We start from the raw sequence: 14,780 nt of genomic DNA, 5'->3' as shown, positions 1-14,780 counted from the left end.
GTAGGGGGCTACCCTGGACCTAACACTAACTGCCCTGACTATTTTTACTTTTACAACTGACACTGAATGCAGTGATCAGTAAATAAATGATCACTGCAATCAGTGACACTGTGACTGGGGCGGGGAGGATCGGGGGGCAGGGTTTGTGTGCCTGTGTGTGCCTACATGTCAGTGTAGTGTTGGTGCACACTTACTTTCTGTCTTCTCCTCGTAGTCCGGTCAATAAGACCGCCCCGAGGACAATGACATCACTTCCTCCCTGCCTGTGTTTACTATACACAGGGGAGGAAGCTTCTCATTCGCCAGGAGCGATCGAGAGGGGATGGCCAGAAACCAACGGCCATCCCCTGATCCCGGATCGCTCCTGCAGTGAAACGGACCGCCGCATCCAGCGGGAGGGGGTCCGATCGGACCCCCCCACCCGCTGGAAGGCAAGGGTTGGAAGGGTAATTTGTGAAAAAAGGAAATCAGCAGCAGCATGGTCAAAATTATAGTTGAGCGAATATAATTTAGCAAGATTTGAGCAAAATTTGTGTAATTCATACACAAGTAACACTGTCCAAATTTTACAGTTTAGTTTGAGTCGCACAGATGTCCTAGGTTTTGCAGTGAGCTGAGCATAAGGTTCGAGCTAATAGGGTATCTGGTTTGTTTGCTTTGCGGTAATAAAGGTGTTGTGATTTATGTATTAATTTATCTGCAAAGTCAGTAAGAAACAGGTTGAATTCTAAGGGGACTCTATCAGACTTACCTTAAGTAGAAGGGGAGGGAGAATTTTAGAAAGTATTGTGACACAGATTTAAGTAATTTTTGGAGAATTTTGGTGAAGGAGCTTACTTTTGAGTTTGAGATGTAATGCTTGCCAGATAAGCATACCTCGATTTACAGGTTTTATGGCCTTCCTAACGAGTGAGAGGGCAAATATAAACAGAAGTGTTATTAATGAGATCATTGAGAGCATGTTTAACCACTTGCCGACCAGCGCACGACGATGTACGTTGACAGAATGGCACGGGCAGGCAAATGGGCGTACATGTACGTCCCTTTAAATTTGCCGCCCTGCCATCGGGAGTTCGCCGCCGGTGGCGCGCTCCCGCGCTGGTCGGGACCCCCGTGAGTCCAGTCGCGGGACCCGCGGACTCGATCGCCGCGGGCATCCCCGCGATCATCTCACGGAGCGGCCAAATGAAGAAATGCCGTTGTAAACAGAATTTCTTCATTCTGCCTAGCAACTAGTGACGCTGATCTCTGCTCCATGTGATTGGAGCAGAGATCAGTGTTCACTAAATGAAAGCCCAACCCCCCCACAGTTAGTAACACACCCCTAGGAACACTTAACCCCTACACTGCCACCCACTGGTTAACCCCTTCACTGCCAGTGTCATTTACACAGGAATCACTGCATTTGTATAGCAGTGATTACTGTATAAATGACAATGGTCTCAAAAATGTGTCAAAAATGTCCGATGGGTCCCCCACATTGTCGCAGTCACAATAAAAATCGCTGATCGCCGACATTACTAGTAAAAAAAAAATAATAAAAAATTATTAATAAAAATGCTATAAAACGATCCCTATTTTGTAAACGCTATAACTTTTGCGCAAACCAATCAATAATCGCTTAATGCGATTTTTTTTTACCAAAAATATGTAGAAGAATACGTATAGGCCTAAACTGAGGGAAACATTTTTTTTTTTTTTTATATATTTTTGGGGGATATTTATTATAACAAAAAGTAAAAAATAATGCGTTTTTTTTCAAAATTGTCGCTCTATTTTTGTTTATAGCGCAAAAAATAAAAACCGCAGTTGTGATCAAATACCACCAAAAGAAAGCTCTATTTGTGGGGAAAAAAGGACGTCAATTTTGTTTGGGAGCCACGTCGCACGACCGCGCAATTGTCAGTTAAAGCGACGCAGTGCCGAATCGCAAAAAGTGTTCTGGTCTTTGACCAGCAAATTGGTCCGGTCTGAAAGTGGTTAATATCTATGTAGAGAAAAGAGCAAATGGATTTTGGGACTTTACATGAGGCATGCATATGTGGATGATGTTGTAAAATGACCTAATTGTAAAATGGATGTCACAATCCCCATAGGGAAGTCCATATGACCATGATAAATTGATAAATCTAATAAATTAAATTAAGTTAATAGATACAATAATGAATGATATATAAAGTATGATATAAATAATATATAATACATGATGTAGGCAAGAAAGAACATAATAATCATATTGATATATTTAATATCGACGATAGATAGACATGATTGGAACAAACGATAACAATTAATGCATTATATAAACATATGAATCAAATAGACATAATATACAAACAATAAATGGCATTGACAGAATTCATGATTTTGAGCAATCTTGACTTCGCACCCTTGAGTGAAGACTCGACATGTTTCATGGCGTTTACAGCCAGTCATCAGGAGTAGGATGCATGCATTTTGGCTACTAAACTGAATAAAATAGATGGGTAAATAAAGTCTCAGGTGATGTACCATCCTTTCTAAAAGAGTCAGGGCCACCATCCCACTCCATCTTGGGAACTGCTCGGCCATACCTATGGACTGCTCCATAGGTAATTTATAAATTGCTAGATCCTGCTCTCATTTAAGATGATATACCATGCTTTCTAGACTTTATTTACCCTTCTATGTATTTTATTCAACGTTGTAGCTAAAATTCATGCATCCTACTACTGATGATTGGCTGTAATCGCTATGAAACGTGTCGAGCCTTCACTCAAGGTTGCCAAGTCAAGCTTGCTCAAAATCATGAATTCTGTCAATGCCATTTATTGTTTGCATTTATCATGATTATTATGTCTATTTGATTTGTATGTTTATATAATTCATTAATTGTTATCGTTTGTAACAATCATGTCTATCTATCATCAATATTAAATATGTCAATATGATTATATGTACGTCCTTTCTAGTTTACATCCTGTATTATATATTATTTATATCATACATTATATATCATATTCATTACTGTATCTATCAACTTAAATTTATTGGATTTATCAATTTATTCATCATGGTTATATGGACTCCCCTATGGGGATTGTGACATCCATTTTACAATTGGGTATTTTTATACAACGTCATCCACATATACTTGCACCTCATGTAAAGTCCCAAAATCCATTTTCTCTTTTCTCTACATATATACAGGGGTGGAGGCATCTTCTGTTTAGGTTTAAACATGTCACTATCTGTTCTCTACATGTTTAATATCTAGACAATGGGACATGTGAGTTAGAATGGAATCATTAATGCACCAAGACAAATCCTGGGATCTCGGGATGGGGAAGAGATGGTAGTAGAAACTGCACTATGATCGGACCAAGTGAAGGAATTTCTTTGATTGCATGGCATTTTGGTAAATGTGCAAGCAGCCTGATAGTAAGCAGAAATATTTGGGAGACCTAAATCTCTGCAGCATTGTGGGAGACAGGGGGTTATTTCCGAATGGCAAATTAACTTTGCACTGCAAGTGCACTTGGAAGTGCAGTCACTCTAAATCTAAGGGGTAGATCTGAAATGAGGAGAAGCTCTGCTGATTTTATCATCCAATCATGTGCAAGCGAAAATGCTGTTTTTTATTTTTCTTGCATGTCCTCTTCGGATCTACAGTGACTTTACTTTCAGGTGCACTTGCAGTGCAAAGTTGATTTTCCTTTAGTAAATAACTCACAGAGTGGTCCTAACTGATGATAGGATTTCTGGGGCCATGCCAACACTTAGGAAGATATAATCAATCCTAGAAAATGATTTGTGTGGATGGGAGTAATATGTAAAGCATTTAAAAGCTGGATTGAGCTCATGCCAAGAGTCTAACATGTTATGCTTCAAGATAAGTTGCTGAAATGAAAGCTTAGGGGAACGGGAGGAGGGAGAATGGGGAGATTTATCCAAGATGGAAAAAAAAAACGTGGTTTGGGTCTCCACATATCTACCTAACTTGTATGAATCAATTACATGAAAAAGATGGGAAATACATTTTAATGGATGTTTATTAGGGACATAATATGATACAATGATTACAGCCACAGCAGAAATGTGCCCGATAAGAATTAGGTAGTGGCCTTCAGGATCTTTAACTACTTCAGATCCGTGTTATAGCTGAATGACGGCTACAGCGTGGATCTGCTTTGCCGGGAGCACATTTATTGATGTCCTTCCCTTCGCAACCTTGCCACGCCCCCCTGAAGGGGGCACGCCCCGCATGCTTTGATCACCTGAGTTAGTGAGACTCGGGTGATCACCGATCCCGGCCCCTTACCACGTGATCAGCTGTCAACCAATGACAGCTGATCACGTGATCTAAACAGAAGATCGCTAAGAGTTTTTTTTCTTCTTCTCATGCTGTCAGCGTGAGAAGAAATAAAGCTGATCACTGGCTTCTGTTTGCAGGGACATTGGTCCTGAAGAGGAACAGCATGTTATGTGTCTGCCAGTACCAAAAATCGGTGCCCACTGTGCCCTCCAATCAGTGCCCACCAGTGTTAATTTTGTTGACTAAAATTACTAAAACATTTTAGTTGACTAAAATACAACTAAAACAATTGAGAAGACTAAAATAAGACTAAAACTAAAATGGCACTTTAATCAAAAGACTAAAATGGGACTAAAATGGCTTTTTAGTCAAAAGACTAATACTAAAACTAAATTAAAATTTGGCTTCAAAATTAACATTGGTCTATAGTGCATGTTCATACCTTCAATACCATAACTAATAACATATGAGATTTTTCACTCCAGCAGTATATAATGAGCTTGGAAATTGTAGAGAAATGTTAACTAATGCATTACTATTTAATTACACCCATTTGATGTTAGACTACTAAAATGTACTTGAGATTTTAGTCGACTAAAACATAGGACATTTTAGTCGACTAAATACAACTAAAACAATTGCAGGAGACTAAAATGGGACTAAAACTAAAATGCCATTTTAGTCCTAAGACTAAAACTAAATCGAAATTTTCTGCCAAAATTAACACTGGTGCCCATGTTAAGTGCCAGCAATCAGTGCCACCTATCAGTGCCCATCAGTGATGTCAATCAGTGCCACCTAGCAGTACTGCCCATCAGTGTCACCTACCAGTGCCGATCAGTGCCCATCACTGCCACCCATTAGTGCCCATCAGAACCACCTATCAGTGCCACCCATCAGTGCCCAACAATGCCACCTTTCAGTGCCACCCATTAGTGCCCATCAGTGCAGCCTCATCAGCGTACATCAATGAAGGAGAAAAAATACCTGTTTGCAAAATGTAATAACAAAATATAAAACAGTTTTTTTTATTTTTTTTTAATTCAGTCTTTTTAAAAAAATGTTAACTAAAAATATAAAACTCAGGGGTTATCAAATACCACCAAAAGAAAGCTCTATTTGTGGGGGAAAAAATGATGGAAACTTAATTTGGTTACAGTGTTGTATGACTACTCAATTGTCATTCAAAGAGTGACAGCACTAAAAGCTAAAATTGGTCTGGGCAGGAGGGGGGTTTAGGTGTCCAGTAAACAAGTGATTCATTTCAGATAAAATTACAAATGGGGTTGTACTTGTTGAACTCTTTCAGTATTTGCCGAGGCTGTACATACCTGTAGATAAGAGGAGCTGAAAAATGTAACGGTAGACTGATCAGTAAAATGGGTCTCCTGTAGGCAAAGAATGTGTATTTTAGCTGTGGCAAATGAACTGAAAGCTTTAGTGCGTTTTTTGTGGTATATTAAGACCTTTGACATTAACCACTTCAACTCCCGAAGGTTTTACCCACTTCCTGACCAGACCATTTTTTGCTATACGGCACTGCGTCGCTTTAACTGACATTTGCACAGCCGTGCGGGGCTGTATCTAAATAACATTTATGTCCTTTTTTCCCCACAAATAGAGCTTTCTTTTGGTGATATTTGATTGCACTTTTTATTTTTTGCGCTATAAACAAAAAAAGACCGACAATTTGAAATGACAATATTTTTTACTTTCTGCTGTAAAACATTCCCAATAATAAAAAAAAAAATGTAACTTCTTCATAAATTTAGGCCAATATGTATTCTGCTACATATTTTGTACCACACACTTGATGTCCTCGCTATAGTGCACTGATTGGGAGCACTAGCACTGATTGGCAGCACTGATTGGCACTGGTAGGTGGTACTGATTAGAAACACTGATTGGCACTGATAGGTTGCATTGGCTGGCACTGATATTAGGTGGCTTCGGATTGGAAGCACTGATTGTCACTGACATGTGGCACTGATTGGAAACACTAATTGGCACTGGCAAATCAGTGACAGATTCAAGTATTCCACGTATACAGATATTGGAACACCAGGCCCTATTTTTGTTATCTTCTAAACGAGATTGAAGGACTACGTTTTCCTCTTTGAGGTTTTCAAATTCAACTGCATAAGCCTGGGTGTTTTCAAGTTCATCAACCAGCAGTTCAAGATTTGCAGTGCGCTGGCCCAGTTCTCTTATTTCCCTAGTCAGACTGTTATATGATCTGAGGTCTGTTTAAGGGCTTTGTGAAGCATTTTTTCAAATAGCCTCAGAACAGAAGAATGAGCGGGGTCTGTAAAAGATGTATTTTGTGAAGTTTGTATAAATTAATCTGAGTCCTATTCCTCCTGTGTTGCCACAGATACTTTAGAGTGCTAAGAGGATTTCACTGAGTATGAGGTACCAGGAGGAGGGGATTAGTGCTATTCTAAACTGAAGCCTGCGGCTGTTTTTTTTTTTGGCCTAATTTACAAGTGATAACTCCCAAGAACTATTACATTAAGTGGGGGGGGTGTAACAATATTTACTGGGTGAAGCTGAGCGGGACATGGTATAATACAGCAAAAACATCCGGAGCAGAAGAGGATTACTTAGAGATTGGTTTATGGGTAACGCTATAGTACAGTATGTATGGTTCTGTATATGGCCAGCTCAAACGAATCTGCATGTTTTTTTTTTTTAAACATAGTTTATTTATTACATTTAGACAGATGTAGATTAATAGGGTATACAATATCAAATCAAGTATAGCGGCAGTAATATACAATAAGGTTGTGACCATTGACTGTATTAAGCAATGAATGGAACATAAAAACCATAGTGGGGGGGGGGGGGGGGCGGGGAATTGTCTGGGCCCACAACACCATTCAGAACATATCTTCCTGATGATCAGACCTGGTGTAGGTGATAAACAAGAAGGTGGGGGGGGAGCCACTCGGGATTAAGGGGATAGATATGTGGGAAGGTCCTCTGATCCCTACTCAAGGGTCATTTGTCTAACTTTCACCCAGGCCGCCCAGATTTGATCAAATTTCTTCGGGCAATTCCTACCTAGATATGTTAGTTTGTAGAGGGGTAATGCTGCATTAATCAGGCAAAGTTGTTTAGTGGGGCATTGGGCCTGGTTCCAGTGGAGAAGGATTGCTTTCCTAGCGTATAACGCAGTGTAGAAGACAAACAATTTTTTTTCCCTCTGGCTGGCTTCCAAAAAATGGCAGATGCCCAAGAGAAGGGGAATAGGACTGTTTGGGACATTCAGCTTTCCAATGGAATTAATATCGCCCAGGACCACCTTCCAGAAACCCTCCACTTTTGGGCAAGACCAAACTATATGGAAGAAATCCACGTTAACGAAGCCACATTTGGGACACACTGCTGATCTGTCAGGGTAGATTTTTGCTATAACGTACTGGAGAGTAGTAAGTGCAGTGTAAGAATTTCAGTTGGGTAAATCTATCCCTTGAAAAAATGGTCAAAGTTATGTACTGTTGTATCCCCTCCTCCCAGTCGTCAACAGCCAATTCAGGGATGTCGCACTGCCAACACGTGAACAATTGAGAAACCTTAGATGTGTGTAGCATAGCAAGCATATTATAGATAGTCTAGCGGGTTTTGCCACATTCAGGGGACCGGAACTCCATTTGCAGGATAACTGAGTTGGAGAATTGGGAGTGGAAAGCATGCCGTATTTGGAGATATCTAAAGACCATTTGGTTTGGGAGGCCTCTGTCGCTGTTAAGAGTATCAAATTATGTCAACTGTCCCTGGGTCACTGTGTCCCCTAACGTTATGATCCTGTGTCTAGCCCACACAACCGGGTCTGGGATAGAGTGAAAATCTATCTACCATCTATTCAGCTTCCCCAATTTCAGATAACGGCATTCCAAACTCTTAATTTGTCTTCATAGGGAAAGTCACCTTCGGATTGGATCGGGGGCCTCTATGTATGAGGTTTCTCAATTCTAAATAGAAACCTAACAGCGCTGCCTCCATAGTGGATGCCGGGTTAGCAGGTTTCTCCTCCAACCACCACTTAAGTATCACGAGGACCGTGGCCCAATAGTATTTTAGAAAACATGGAAGTGCCAGACCCCGTAATGTGACAGGTAGTTGTTCGGTTGTTTTCACTATCCTAGGGACCCTCCCATTCCAAATAAGAGATAATGATACTGTCTAGCTTATTAAAAAAGGAGATAGTTTTAGGGACAGGAGTCTGTCTAAAGAGATAATTGAATTTAGGCAGGATTGACATCTTAAGTTAAATCGTCCTACTGGAGTGAGGGAGAGAGACCTCCATGTTGGACACCGATGGGTTACCGGAGAGACTACCGGGGTCAGATTGAGAGCAATAAACTGGTGGAGGTCCCTATGTATCTCCACTCCCAGGTATCTGAACTGGGATACATATTTGCGCTGCGCATCTGACTTTAGAGGGTCAGTTCCAGAGTGAAGCAGAAACAGGACAGATTTCCCCCAGTTTATGCATAATCCCGAATATTGCCCGCATCTGTCTATCACCTCAAGTGGCTGTTTTAGGGAAATTCTGTCATCTCTGTGATGCAATAAGGTGTTGTCTGCGTATAGTGACACTTTCTCTTGAAGGGGACCTATGTCTATACATTGGATCTGAGGAGTAGATCTGATAAGGTTAGCCATGGGTTCTGTTGCAAGCGCGAAAAGCCCTGGTGACAGAGGGCAGCCCTGTCTCGTTCCCCCTACTCAGGGGGAAGGGTGAGGAGAGAACAGTTCCAGTATGTACCCTGGCTGTCTGAGATCTGTTCACAGCCTCAACCCAAAAGATGAAGACGGGGCCAAAACTAAACCTGCGGATGACCTCCCATAGATAGTTCCACTCCACTGAATCAAACGTTTTTTTCTGCATCCAGGGAGGCCACCACTGCATTTCTGTCGTTTTTAACCACAATGGCCAATACTGCATACAGTCTCCAAAGTTTAATATCTGTTCCTTTGCCGGCATGAAGCCCGGTTGATCTTCATGGATTAAAGTGAGTATTACTTTATTAAGGTGTCTAGCGAGAATTTTAGTCAATATTTTAGCAGCCAAATTAAGGAGGGAGATAAGCCTGTAAGACGAACATAGTTGGGGGTCTTTCCCTGGCTTAGGTACCACCACAATAATGGCTTGTGCCATGGATGGGGGGAGGACACCCTCCTTTAGTGTCCTTGTGAGCATACCGTGCAATCTAGGTGCTACATCTTCCATGTACTGTTTATAAAATTCAGGGGGGAACCCATCCATACCTGGAGTCTTACCTGATTGCAGGGAGCCTAGTGCTGTACCTCCTCTAGCGTGATTTCTCCAGACTTTGCCTTGCAGCAGGGGTGAGATTTGGGACCATGCCTCGTCAAGAAACCTAGATAACTCTTCACTAGAATATTCTGCTCTGGAGGAGTATACTTTGGAGTAGAAGTCCGCAAAGCAAGCGTTAATGTCTGTAGGGTCTATCACTATAGTCACATCCTCTGCCTGAATTCTAGCTATGGTGTAAATCGGGGACTGTTCCCTAGCAATCCAAGCTAGTAGCCTACCTGTTTTTTCCCCCTGTTAAAATGGCCGTTGTGATTGAACTAATTTTCTTTTATGTACCTTGGCCAGTCTCAGGAGCATCACCTCCCGGTAGGCCACTTTCATGTCCTGGCCCGTGACAGGGTTAGCCGTGAGGGCATAGCGAGATTAAAGGGATTTGGCTTTGGCCTCAGCTTCCTCCAATGTGATCTGGTAATTTTTATGTTCCCTAGCTATAGAGGAGAGATGGCACCCTCTGATAAAGGCCTTAAAAGCATCCCAATCATTCCCCAGTGAAGTGGTCTCAGCGTTTATCAACCAGTATTGTCTAATCATTGTAGCAATTTCAAATTCTATAGTGGGATTAGTTATCCAAAATCTGGAGAGGTGCCAGATTCTGTCAGTTAGGGGCATTGTCGTTTTTATACTACAAATCAGTGGTGAATGGATCCATGCGAGATAATGTGTTGTGAAAGAGGGAGTTGCAGGTTTAGGTACATTCTGTGGGGTGTTTCCATCTCCACACATCCTCGCCCATCTAGAGAGGGGCAAGTCTGTAGCAGAGTCTGGGGTGAGTCTGTCTAGGGAAGGGTTCGGAGGAATATTAAAGTCCCCCACCAGAAGGACATTATCCGTGGGTTATTGGACCAGGAGGGGGATGATACCATGGAGGAGGGAAAGGTCAGCCGGAAAGGGCAGATACACACCTACCACCACCATTTCAACCATTTCTATATATGCATGGAGCAGGATGTACCTTTTCCTAGGATCCAACTTAACATCTTGGAGCTCAAAATTATGGGACTTGTGAATCAAAATACTGACTCCATGGGAATATCCCGAGTGGGTAGCGTGGAAATGTCACCCCACCCAGGGTTGTTTAAGGCTTAGGATTTTTCTTCCCACTAGATGCGTCTCCTGGAGGATACATATGTGAGGGTTATATTTTTTAATGAATTCAAATACTAGTTTATTAAGGCCCCAGACATTCCAGGAAAGGACTTTCAGTGGGGTCATGATTTGGGGAGGGGACAGGAATAACTAACGGAGAATTCAAAGTAAGTTGGACCCTGAGAGAGCAGCACAGTCACTGTTGCACAGTCAGTTATGGCCCACCACCCACAAAAGCAGTTTAGCAAGCAACATTTGCATTTTACATTTACTATCGCATATCTGTCTGATATAAAAACATTAACATAAACAAAACCAAAACAAAATATGAACACCCATCCCTCCCCACACCCCGTTAAACATAGTCTGAGTACCCAACTGAACAAAAAACACAAAACCTAGATAGGAAGGTCTCCTATGCAGGCAACGCGTTAGAGATGACATACCAAGGACAACTACCAAGGGGGGGGGGGGGGGCAGGAGGCTCTGCATAACACTTTTTATGGGGGCAGCACATAAATAGGGGATCACATCATGGGTAATTTAACGCCACATGGTTAGCAGTAACCTTCTCTTGGCTCTAACTAAGGGCTCCAACTTAGTTGCATTATATTCTAAGGCATCCGAGGTGAGTAACAAGGGTTTCCTCTCAATTACATATTAACACAAAAAAGGAAAAAATGATTCCCTCAAGCATAGCCAGGGATATTCATACATGTGGGTTCTCGTTACCCCCACCCCCGACCGGCACCGACAGGGCAGGCAAATAGGCCTGAGTCTGGAAGCAGACCGGTAGGGCAGGCAGTAATAAGTTATCACTCTCAGGTATTGCCACATAGGTCTCGGCACCCCGATCCTACCGCTGCTCCCCAGGTGCTCCACTTGGGCATGTGATAGTTTCCATCATATCAGCCATAGACCAGGGTGGAGGATTATCAGATACTCTTGTGGAAGGCAGACCCCCCACGCGAAGCAGCCCTGTGGTTGGTGTCCGAGAGGCACACAGGTTACATTGCTAGTCAAAAGACAGCTCCAGCTAGCACCATGCATAGGAGGTCCCTTTGAATCAGTGAGCCGCGGGGGGGGGGGTCTCCACCCATCCCATTCAGTCTCAAGCAAGCACGGTCAGGTGTCATACATCACACGGCCCTAGGGTCAACACCTCTTACCAGGTGCATGCAAAAGGTTCACCTAAGTGGAAACAAACAGGGGGGACAGTTTTTTCATAGGTAGAGTCATGAAGGGGTATCAGGTCCCTTAATCGGGGAAAGTATGGAAGTTAGAAGTGGGAGAGAAGCAGTACAAACCTCAGGTAGCAATGTTAGCGGTCCTAGGGGTAGAGATTCAATCCAGCGGGAGGCCTCCTCCAGGGAAATAAAGAATCTAGTAGTCTCACCATCCGCTACCCACAGACCAGCTGGAAACATCATATTATATTTCAGATCTTTGGTGCGGAGCTGGGAGTTAACCTGGCCTGGACTGAATAATCCGGGAACAACATGATCTTAGCATTCTTATGGCGTAGCTTTCCTGTCTTCCTCGCCTCCCTCAGGACAAGATCGCAATCTCGGAAGTTTAACACTTGGAAGATGAAGGTTCTCGGTGGTGCACCAGGTGGATCCCTGACCGTTGGCATCCTGTGCGCTCGTTTTATTGCGAAGTAGCGTGAGAAGGCAGCCTGCGGTGGGAACGTGTGCAGCAATTGTTCGGTATAGGCTGCTGGATTTCGGCCCTCAACCCCTTCTGGGAGAACCACCAGGCGAAGGTTATTTCTCTGATTCCTGCTGTCTTAGTCTTCTGCTCAGGATTCCATTGCTTTAATTTTAACTTGTAGGGTACAGAGGGAGTCGCCATGTGCGCGGATCGTGTCTTCCGTGTCTTCTACCCTCCATTCTGCCTCTGAGAATCTGTTGCGGTATTTATCCATGTCCCGTCTGATCAGACCCATCTCCATCAGCATTTACTCTATCTTCACCGTAAGTGTGGTAAACTGTTCATTCCCCAGAGATAATGGCTCTGGCTGCTCAGTCTGGGACGCCATGTTGGAGAGGTAGACATGAGGGGTTTTCTGAGCCAATTTCCATTTGCGTTGCGAACCGGAGTTCCTCCTTTTGTGGATACTTAAATGTGGGATAATTAGGCCATCCAGGTGCGGAGCTCCAACCACACATGGTCGCTTGGGTCACCTTCTTGACCACGCCCCCAAATCTACATGTTTAATGAGTTGAGAAGAAGGAAAAGTAAAAAGAAGATTCTGATGCAAGTTATACCATGGAACCTATAGCTATTAGACAAGTCCAATTGACCATATCCCAAAGAATGGTCAAATGTTGCATCCATATACAGTGGTGTGAAAAAGTGTTTGCCCCCTTCCTCATTTCCTGTTCCTTTGCATGTTTGTCACACTAAAGTGTTTCGGAACATCAAACCAATTTAAACAATAGTCAAGGACAACACAAGTAAACACAAAATGCAATTTGTAAATGAAGGTGTTTATTATTAAAGGTGAAAAAAAATCCAAACCATCATGGCCCTGTGTGAAAAAGTGATTGCCCCCTAAACCTAATAACTGGTTGGGCCACCCTTAGCAGCAACAACTGCAACCAAGCGTTTGCGATAACGTGCAATGAGGCTTTTACAGCGTCCTGGAGGAATTTTGGCCCACTCATCTTTGCAGAATTGTCCTAATTCAGTTACATTAGAGGGTTTTCGGGCATGAACGGCCTTTTTAAGGTCATACCACAACATCTCAATAGGATTCAGGTCAGGACTTTGGCTAGGCCACTCCAAAGTCTTCATTTTGTTTTTCTTCAGCCATTCGGTGGTGGACTTGCTGGTGTGTTTAGGATCATTGTCCTGCTGCAGAACCCAAGTTCGTTTCAGCTTGAGTACACGAACAGATGGTCGGACATTCTCCTTCAGGATCTCTTGGTAGACAGCAGAATTCATAGTTCCTTTTATCACGGCAAGTCTTCCAGGTCCTGAAGCAGCAAAACAGCCCCAGACCATCACACTACCACCACCATATTTTACTGTTGGTATAATGTTCTTTTTATGAAATGCAGTGTTCCTTCTACGCCAGATATACTTGGACACACACCTTCCAAAGAGTTCCACTTTTGTCTCATCGGTCCACAGAATGTTGTCCCAAAAGTCTTGGGGATCATCAAGATGTGTTGTGGAGAAATTGAGACGAGCTTTGATGTACTTTTTGCTCAGCAGTGGTTTTCTCCTTGGAACTCTGCCATGCAGGCCATTTTTGCCCAGTCTTTTCCTGATGGTGGAGGCATGAACGCTGACATTAACTGAGGCAAGTGAGGCCTGCAGTTCCTTGGACGTTGTTGTGGGGTCTTTTGTGACCTCTTGGATGAGTCGTCGCTGCGCTCTTGGGGTAATTTTGGGCGGCCTGCCACTCCTGGGAAGGTTCACCACTGTTCCATGTCTTCGCCATTTGTGGATAATGGCTCTCACTGTGGTTCGCTGGATTCCCAAAGCTTTGGAAATGGCTTTATAACCCTTTCCAGACTGATAGATCTCAATTACTTTCTTTCTCAATTGTTCCTGAATTTCTTTGGGTCTCGGCATGATGTGTAGCTTTTAAGGATCTTCTGGTGGACCTTACTGTGTCAAGCAGCTCCTATTTAAGTGATGCCTTGATTGTGAACAGGTGTGGCAATAATCAGGCCTGGGTGTGGCTAGAGAAATTGAACTCAGGTGTGGACAACCACAGTTATAGTATGTTTTAACAAGGGGGGCAATCACTTTTTCACACAGGGCCATGATGGTTTGGATTTTTTTTCACCTTTAATAATAAACACCTTCATTTACAAATTGCATTTTGTGTTTACTTGTGTTGTCCTTGACTATTGTTTAAATTGGTTTGATGTTCCGAAACACTTTAGTGTGACAAACATGCAAAGGAACAGGAAATGAGGAAGGGGGCAAACACTTTTTCACACCACTGTACATGAGATTGCTTTCTCACCTGGCTAAAAAATGCATTGACATTATTACGTCTTCTTAATATTGAATATACTGTAAATATATAAAGTGTGT

The 14,780-nt window shown here is 42.7% G+C and overlaps 1 protein-coding gene across 1 annotated transcript in view; it reads left to right on the top strand.

Annotated features, from left to right (window-relative positions):
- The window catches only part of CYP1B1 (cytochrome P450 family 1 subfamily B member 1), a 165,539-nt gene that overhangs the window by 149,853 nt on the left and 906 nt on the right, over window positions 1-14,780 (top strand). The gene's annotated exons all lie outside the window — the stretch shown is intronic.

This window comes from Lithobates pipiens, unplaced genomic scaffold, assembly GCF_037356315.1.
Source record: "Lithobates pipiens isolate NorthernLeopardFrog02 unplaced genomic scaffold, aLitPip1_a1.2 Scaffold_18, whole genome shotgun sequence".
NCBI classification, from domain to species: domain Eukaryota; kingdom Metazoa; phylum Chordata; class Amphibia; order Anura; family Ranidae; genus Lithobates; species Lithobates pipiens.
Note: the sequence above shows the minus strand (reverse complement) of the source record. Positions and strands in the feature narration are given on the sequence as shown.